Source organism: Glossina fuscipes, unplaced genomic scaffold, assembly GCF_014805625.2.
Source record: "Glossina fuscipes isolate IAEA_lab_2018 unplaced genomic scaffold, Yale_Gfus_2 28, whole genome shotgun sequence".
Lineage (NCBI taxonomy): Eukaryota > Metazoa > Arthropoda > Insecta > Diptera > Glossinidae > Glossina > Glossina fuscipes.
The window spans coordinates 7,888,035-7,897,939 of record NW_023998423.1 but is presented as its reverse complement, the minus strand read 5'-3'; the positions used below and the strand labels follow the sequence as shown (position 1 = coordinate 7,897,939).

Here is a 9,905-nt window from a genome sequence, read left to right as displayed (position 1 = left end):
TTATACACTTGACAGATTGTTACCCCTATGCATAATTGTGAGAATGAGAGAAAAATGTTATATATCGCATTTGATTTTAATGTTAATTTTCTTTAGATTATTTAATAATTTTATTTTTGAATTAAAAAAAAAAAGTTTCTTTCCATTAAATTCTATATAAATTATGACAAATTATATAATAATAAATTCTTTTATTTTTATAGCTTGCATTTTCCTTTGCGGTTTTTAGTATCGAATAACCTGAAAAATTATATATGAATTTGAGAAAACCGCACTCACAGGTAAAGGCACAGGCACAGTCGCAGGCACGTCATAGCAATTGCAAACAGTTCATGTCATAAATGTTTACAAATCGTTAACTGATGGTTTTAAATTACCCGGCTTTACACACATTGGCGCGAGCGCAAAAGGTGTTCAATAGAAAATATGAAATCGTTGAAAAAATAAGAAAATTTTAATTGTTTTGAAGTTATTTTTTGGTACCCGGCATCGCTAACGCCCAAAACTATTTGAAATCAGATACATTTCATTGTTTATGTAAATATTGAATTTTTGTTCCATAGCAGGTGTATTAACGGACTGTCTGGAGATCACTGTTACATATGAATTTCATGTTTTATATATATTGGTTTATACAAATGATTTTTTTTTTTTTTTTTTAAGCCTGATCTTTGAATGTCCAGCGATCTAAATAAAATCTGGGGTTTCCATTCAAATATTTGCAATTTATACAAGTTGAAGTAGCAAGTGAGCAAAAGTGTGAGTTAAAGACGTGTACCCAAAGGGTATCTCAAAATTGAAGCAAGATTTGAATTTCAGGCCATTTATGTGGGAAAGTGCTGCCAACTCAAAAAAACAAAAAAAAAAAAATTTGTCATCTGACAGTTTAGGCTTGGCAAAAATCACATGTGGGTGCCGAAAAACAAATACATGCACAACCTGTCACTGTTTGATGCGGATTTTGGGCTGAAGCCATCGTTGGACCATAGAAAATGAGACTGTTATTGGTGCTAGGTAACCTATTTATTTATTTCTGTCTAGATTGGATGATATTGATAGGAACGATATATGCACGAGACTTTCCGTGGTCATGTTTTCTCCTGTTTTGATGATCGGATTTAGATTCCTACCTAGATCATGTGATATTTGATCAAAGGATTTCTTTTTAAAGGGTTATTTGAAATCAAGTGCCAGGAAATTCTACGCAGCATCAATGAAATTCAGGCACGTTTATACAAAATGGTTATGGAAAATTACCATGAGAGAGTGTGTATGCGCCGCGGAGGCCATATGTGCTTTTCCATCTATAACTTTACCTGATGTATCAAAAAATTGCAATTTGAAGAAAAAAAACTTTGATTTCCATTTAATTCAAATTTTGTGTTTTTTTTTTTTTGGGGGGGGGGGGACACCTTACGCAAATAGCCTATGGAGTTTCCATTGGATTTTTCTCAATATAATAACCAAATAAGTAAAGCTCATGGTTTGAGCATATAATAACTTTTTTTTATCCACCACCGAAGGGGAAAGGTATTATCGTTCTATCAGAATGTTTGTAACACCCAGTGGGAAGATTATTGATCGGTAGCAAACTTTGTGTCCACCTAGCCACGCTTGTTTGTGTCAAAGTCTATGGTAAAGATTCTCCCAGTAGGGCGTTGGTGTTGAAAATGCGCCAAAGCGGTTAAAGGACATGTCTGTAATGCAACGTAAATTGCTAATAACTTTGCACATTGGGTTTTTTTTGTCATGAACTAGTCGTGAACTACCACAGATGCAACAATGAGAATTCCCTGGCATATTTTACGGGTGATGGGGGAATGCCCGGGCAAAAAAAAAATAAGAAAATTGAATGAAATTTTCATTTTCTTTATTTCTTTTTTTACGACCAAGGAGTTGGGTGTGTAAGATGCGACCATAGTCCGATCTAATTTTTCTACTTGTCATAATTAATTAAAATTAATAACTGAAAACAATAATATTTCCATTTGTTTATTTTTAGATTTATGTTTATTTTTAGATTTATGTTTATTTATTCCATATGTTTATTTATCAAGAAAACAGGTAAGAACACTATAGTTGGACTAGGCCGCCCATTAACATCCCTAAATTTATTTGTTTAACATAATTCTTTATTAACTTATTTCTTGTTTGCGGGTGAAAGCTTACCTTTCCTGAGAATCCTTATGTGTGGTGGTGTCTAAAAAGTAGATCTACATGATTCAAGCACAGCCGACTTTCCTGTCAAATTAATATTATACATCAGTTTCAGAGACAAAATACTACATAGTAAATATTTTGTGGGTCCTGGGTACTGGGTTTAAAAAAAACTGGCCCACTGGATCTAAATTTTTCACATAATTTTCGTAGGTCAAAATACTATTAATTAGCGACATTTGTAGAAATATTTTCAAAAACGCAAATTTTTCCATAGAACAATGTTTTCGGAATGAGACGTTAAATGCGAAATAGGCGTAAAAAAGGTTCATCGCATACCTTTTCCAGAAGGTTTTTTCTTTGAACCGCGACATGCGGACGTGGGGACGGACGAACAAGCTTAAATTGATTGGTATGAAAGGTGGCTTGGGGAATTGGTAAAGTGGGTGGGGGGGATTGAATAGAAAGGTGCGTACATACATTCGCTCAAACTTAATATACCATATATCTCCATATATGACGTATTAATTGGTGCACGGTATAATAAGACAACTGAGTTGAAGTCGCTATCAGTCGACTTTAAACTAATCTAATCTTAATAGACGTTTACATATATATCTTACAATAAACGTTTTAAAATGAGATTAACTGGCAGCAAGAAACAACGATAAACCAAGCAAAAATAAATAAACAAAGTGAAAGAGAAGGAAATATACCCTGAAATAGAAGTACGCTCCTCATAAAGCTACATGCACGTAGGATGAAAGCCTACCACTCGTTTAATGCCTAAAGCAAAATCATTTTATAATTTTTCGATTTTCGATATTTTCTGTTCGTGCTAGAGTGGAAGAGTATTGCATACTACAAGTTCTGGGAATACATACACATATACAGAAATTAGTGATGTGAACTGCTAAGCAATAGAAGATTTACCTGTGTGTGCTCACAAAGGTATTCAAATGCAATACGTGACAAAATTTCAGAAACGTTGTTAACCGGGTAACCTTCAAGCTCAAGTCGCAGTATCGTGAATATTGAAAATACATAGATAAGCTTGAAATAATTAATTTTCGAGGAAAAAATTGAAAGAACTTGAGCGTCTTTTTTATTTGTAGACAATGCTCTGAAGGAGTCGTTACGATTTAAATAAGACGGCATCGTGCAGGCGAGCGTTACAAAATGAATTATCTTGTTCATGCCTATGTAGGGTGTATATTGTTCCAATTACTTACTTTTATACGTTGAAACAATTCGATAAAGCCCTGTCTTCTTCAGTGTCTTATAACTCAATCATCAAAATGGTAAGTATTTTGTTAATTATCAATGAGTTCTTTTCCTTATTTTCATCAGCGAGTAGTGGGCGAACGCCCAGAAGCATCCCCCAAAATATCTATATTTTCTAATGTGCGTCTGTCCGTCTGTGTAATGTCTGTTGTGAACGTTCAACTGGCCGCAAAAATGCCCTTAACATCCTCAACACGCCTACGCGTAAATTGACAACACCTCTGATTTTCAAAAGGAATAAAAAATTGGCTTCTTGCTCACTAATTATAAACTATGACAGATGAATCTACAAAAAAATTGATCGTATATTGCATAGACTAGGCTGTGGTACTTGCACAAAAACGGGAGGAGTTGACCATGCCTACCCAATATTATAATCTATCAAAATTTAATTTTTTTCTCAATACCTTTAAAACACACAGAATTACGGTCCAAGGACCCCGCGAAGCGTTCAAATTCTTGGCCAGTCTCAAATTTGAAACGCATTTAAACATAACCGTCTGTTCGTCTCTTTAACTTTGCGAAAGAATTTCAAAATGACTTAAACTGGTGAAATGACACGCCTTTAATGCCCATATAACTATGCAACAAAAACTGTGAATACATTTGCTTTCAAGTTTGCAAAAACAATTTTTTTATTCCTTTTGGAACACATAAGTGTTCTCAGTTCACGTGGTACTGTAGGCGTGTTCTTCGTATGAATTGGTCCATTTCCATGCAATGCTAAAGGGTATTGAACTTTAATTTTTCGCTTTTTGCCTTAGGAGATAAATACAAGGGTATAAAAGCAAAGATTATTTTAAAAAATTTTATTATTATTATTATTATTATAAATTTAGTCAGAGAATAAATTCTGAGACTAAAGTCTTAAAGCACTAGCATCTAAGGCTTTCGGCTTTTATTAAAAACTCTGCCACACTTGAGATTTGAATCCAAGACCATTGAGTTGTTAGTCGAGACTCTTGCCTACTCGCCCACTCAGGTGGATAAAAAAAAAAAAAATTTATATTTTGCTTTTTATTAAAATTCAAAAAAAATGGGTCTGTGTTCTCTACTCTAACAAATGGATTAGATGGGATAATCAACATACTGCGTACGTGACATAACTATTTCGAAATTATAGCAGACGATTTAAAAGAGTACCACGTACCCGTAATCAGCTACAGGAAAAATGCTTGTATAGGAAACTTTAATGAGTCGATATCTAAAGGGTTAGACTTCAAATTGAAACCAAACTTGCAAATAACTTGAATGAGTTTTGAAATGAATTATTTAGTCAGGGAAACTGAAAAAGCTTTTCTCGCCCATCAACTTTTATACTCCCATATCGAACGATTTGAACGTACTTCGATTTGAAATTAATTTGTCATATAGGACTGTTTATTTGTTATATTTGTTCAAGAACATACGTGTTTTGGTAGGGCACCTCTGACGCATACGGGGTATCATTCTTTACACGCAAATATCAAAATTATAGCTTAAACAAAGTCAGATACAAAAACTTGTGCTTTGTTTATGGGTTGAAATTCACTTTCCAGGTAAACACGAATATAATAACAATAAAATATAATTGTAAAATTTCAAAAAAAAAAAAAAAATTGCTAAATAAATCTTTTACTTGTAAAGATTTTTTAAATCATATTTAATTGCAATTTATCCGACAATTAGATGCTAAGGCATTTTGCTTTTTGGCTTTCCATCGCTACTTAAACTATGCAGAGTACGTCAGCGATAATTAAACTAATTTATACAAAAATTTAGTCAATTTAAAAGAGGGGAAGAGATATCTATGCACACAATTCGAAATCTTTTACAAGGAAAACAGTTTATGTTCTATTTATGACAAACAATATCGAATTTCACGAAATTAATTAGCAATGTAGTTTAAAAGTATTTTTGCTGACGCTATTTATTGAATAATTTGGTTTTTTAAATACTTGCTTAAGAAAAAAAATTCATGAAAAGCTAAAAAGATAAAAAAAGTTGCATTCATTCCCATTCCGCGAACTTTTCAATTAGCAAACAATAAGGAAAAGCTTTTTTTTTCTCTTAACATCCATGTTTACAAAGAAGCTTTTTAGTTGGACTGTTGTTAACGCATTGTTAATAATCACCAAAAGAGGACGCTAAGAAAACTGCTTTGGTGTGCAAAAAAAAAAAAAAAAAACCAGTTATTATATTGGGCAGATATGGAAACTTGCTTGTCTCATATACAAGCACATATCACCTTGATGCAGTTTTCATAACACAGCCACAGTCATCATTGAAGAAAGAGTTGTTTAGATTTGTTATTGGATTGAAACATCCAAAAGGAAAGATGTACACTTGTACGGTGAATGTGAGGTTCTTAGTGTGGTAAGTCTCGCTGTCTGATTTTTCGTATATATCCGCGTCCGAAAAGTTGTGAAATCAGCCTGCAGTCTATGACATATATAGAACTGAGCTTAAAATTTTATTCAGAGCCATGTTAAAACTCAATTGAAAATAATTCCGATTGTACACGCCCTTCTTTACAATATCACTTGCTAAAAAGGTTTCTATACAAAGTTTATTATATGTGTATAAAATAACATGATTGTGTTCGATCAGAACTACGCATATATATGTACTTAAGATAAAAGTATTTTATTAAGCGTACTTGATGCGAACTCATATAAATGATATGTGAACGAGAAAGAAATGTTTTGAGAAATTAGGAGACAATTCGCTCATTGTCTCTTTCTCTTCTCTTCTCTCTCTCTCTCTCCCGCTCTGTGGTAAAGGAACACAACACTGAAATATTTATTAAATGCTCTGTAATTATAGATAATATTTATCTTCTTTCGGTTATGAACAGCTACGAACTGCAAGTGCAGGAGCCATCACCACATTAATTCATTTTTCCCATCACAATAGTAACACAGCAAAGAGAATGTTACACAGCATATATTGAAATAATCGACTGCTAAAGATGTAATGATTAAATTTTTGCTAACAAAATTCTAAACAAATACATACAAATATATATATATATATATATAAATATATCAATTTTAACAAAGTGAAAGGGAAAACCGAAGAATAAGCTTGAAGTTTGGAAATTGCGATTTTAGGAAAAGATACAAACTGATTGGATCGGTGGCGCTATTTAAATTTACCAAGAATATACATATACACGATAGATATGTTCCCAAAAAATTCGTGTAAAAAAAATCGTATAAAAAAAGATATTGGCTAAATTGAAAAATGCAAAACACAAACAATATTAAAAAAATTCTTGTTAAATTGAGTTACTTAAGAACTTATTTCATGCGTACACATTTTAATTCATTAAATATATTATAAATTATATTTTTTATAAATTATATTTTTGAAAAATCAAATTAGACTGCGTAAAAAATATATCACGGCTTTACTCTATACATAAGTCGGGCAGTCCCACGTATATACGCATATAATCGATCTAAAGTAAGTGAATTGCTGAAAACTTTAGTGCAAAGTTAAGCGAATGCATATTTGTGAGCAGTGAGAACGAAAAAATTCATAGAAACATCAAAAAGGAAAATTCATTAAAAAAATTCATAAAAAAAATTGCGTAAAATATTGAGAGTCGTGTTGAAACAAAAAATTTCGTGTAAAAAGAGAATTTTTTGCTTTTTAACTCGTGTTAAATTAAATTTCCTGTAAAAAGAAAATTTTTTCTCTTTAGCTCATGTTAAATTAAATTTTGTGTAAAAATATTCGTGTAAAAAGAATTGGGCGCGCTCTAAAACAAATCTTTTAAGTACTTTTAGTAAACAATTGCGATTGTAGGGGTATCGGAAAGAGCATATAAAACAATGGCAATTTTTATTGTATATTAAGCAGTTTTAAAACAAATTTTTCAAATTGTGCACACAATTAAAAAAAATTCAAGTTTTTTTCTTATTTTGTTAATAGACACTATCAGGTACGGGTGATTAGAGGTTCTCTCTTCATTCTCTCTTGTACTTGTTGAAAAACAAAAGCAAAACGAGCTAAAAAAATCGTATTCGCGATTAGGTAAGTCTTATATTTCCCCTACACTAAGTAAATATCTAATATCCGGTAAAGTTTTTTATATCAATGTTTGAATATATATCTGGTGAAAGGGAATTGCTTGCACTTTTTTCAGATGTCCTGAACTGTACTTGTTGGTGTAGTTTTAGTTTTAGACGGACGACGATTAACAGACATAGACACAAATCGAGTGTATCGACTGCCATGTCGAGAGTTATGCAGGGAATGATATAACGAGTATATCTCCAAGATTGCGCGGATACAAAAACAGCTACAGGTATTAGTGCAGACAGAAGTGAAAAATAACAGTACGTAACGATTCTAAACACAAATTAATAGTTTTTTTTATTTTTATTTATTTTTTTTTTTTCATTTCTCTGCTTTATTATGATCAGTACGACAATTCATATGCACTTGTAAACAACCTATGAAGCGAGATCGTCATTATTAAAATTATTTATATAAAAATATATGGAAAAGATATTTAGTGAAAAACCAAAGAAAAGTAAAAGAGAAAAACCTCGCAGAAGATTCTCGGATCTGGGATTATTTGAAAATAAAGTAAACAACTACTATCAACATATATTTTTTTCATTGTTGTACATTGGCAAGAGATGAAAACAAAAAATTAATTAAGAAAATTAAAAAAAAAAGAAAAATAACAATTTGAACAAACATTAACAAAGAAAAGTGAAAGATATTTAGTCGAGAGACATTTATAAGTGAATCAGTATTCGGGTAAATAAAAACCTACGTGTATATGGACATTGAATATTGATCGTAAGAGTGAATAAGAAACCTAATGAAAGTGAAAAAATCGACAGAATGTAGCGCAAGAATAATAGGCAAAGTACACACAAAGGCTATAAGTAATGAATCACTAGGTGACAGTCGTATCTCGACATTTTCTGAAAACCTCTGCATTCGAGTTTTTATTACACCTTGCGGAATAGTACGTCCATCATGGCATTGTGCATGCGATACTCAGCAAGGCATTCACACAGTTATATCTTATTACTTCAATGCAATCAATTTCCTCCTAAAAAAAATGTGTGTGTGATTGCATTAATCTTTAAATCATAACCTAAAAGTAATAAGTATTTTCTTATCTTAGAAGAATACCTTCTAGAAGACAAAAAAGGGTACGTAAGGAAAGTGCTGATTACTCTTTATGACATTTATACTAAAAGTGAAATTTGGTATAATAAAGATATCGTACTTCCCATAAGGTATTTTATGCGGCCGTAGAAAACCTAATAATCCTTAATTCCATTTTTTTTTTTTTTTCATTTACATCGCCCGCGGGAAAATTCAACATAAAAAATTTCATATTTAAGTTAAAAAGTGTTTTTTAAATTTTCTTTGAAAAATTCCTTATTTTGATTTAAACATTTTTAGATCATTTTTCGAAAAAGTTTCTGCAAAATATATTTCTAAAATTATTCATTTACCTACTTGCATACATTTTCGGTTCTCATGCATATATCAGCAGCTTTTTAGCCTAAAAAAAAAAAATAAAATAAATAAAAAGGAAGGTGAAATGAGAACCTGAATATTTAACTTAATTAGCATTGCAACGCGATATATTTAACATTAAAAATGAAAAACGACACTTTGATTACATATCAGCGAACAAACTTCTGTACTTTTGCAAACCTTCAAATAATCTTGAACCAGATAGCATTGTTATCTCCACACTTGATAATAATTGATAAACATTTTACTGAAATGAGTTAAAAGAGAAAAAAGCAAAATGTGAAGAACAGACAGGTATAATAAAAATAAATAAAAAATAAAAGTAAACATAAATTGTAATTGCATCCCTATCGCGTATGTAAAGAGAGTTGTCAGATGAACAATACTTTATTTAATGTCGCTTCAGTCAAAGTAGATACTTGCTACGCGCTTAATATTAATAACACGGAGTAACAAAGTTTTGCAAGGAAGATTATCACAAACCAGAAACGCATTTTATTTTCCTCCTTGTACGCTAGAGCACTGAAAAATCAAAATGTTTTTCCGCTTGCCATGACTTATATGTTTTTTCCAATGAATATTACAACACTAAGAGGAGTACAATTACTTTCACAAAACGCGGAAAGTAAGAAAATGAACTCTGAATGTCTTCATTCAGTTACCAATTTTTCATTTTCAATTCAAAAAATTCTGGTGAAATGTTTTTACCTAATATGAAGCCCGTCAGCGATCGAATCATGCTAACAATTGCAGCTACATACGATAAATCTTCACTTTCTAGCTTCATTTTCACTTTTAACGCTTAACGTGAGCGTTTTAATAAAAGATGTTCGACAGACAAACCAATAAATACAAATAAATTGATGCAGAAATTTAGGCTGATGAAGAATATAAACAAAAGACTAAGCATAGTTCATAGTCCATTTGAATTTTTGGTCTGATTTACAAGAAAAATTTTACTTTATTTATCA

The 9,905-nt window shown here is 31.5% G+C and overlaps 1 protein-coding gene across 8 annotated transcripts in view; it reads left to right on the top strand.

The window, feature by feature from the left end:
* The first annotated feature begins 3,151 nt into the window (after nt 1-3,151).
* LOC119636597 (pleckstrin homology domain-containing family G member 4B) overlaps nt 3,152-9,905 on the top strand; it is a 17,465-nt gene continuing 10,711 nt past the window's right edge. For 2 of the 8 annotated variants that reach the window (XM_038032063.1, XM_038032055.1), the window contains exon 1: nt 8,098-8,687. The gene's annotated coding sequence lies outside the window, so the exon portion shown is untranslated. Of the gene's footprint in view, nt 3,459-7,349; nt 7,736-7,755; nt 7,767-7,934; nt 8,020-8,097; nt 8,688-9,905 lie in introns of those variants that run through there. The other 6 variants (XM_038032059.1, XM_038032060.1, XM_038032061.1 and 3 more) reach the window with 6 other exon arrangements.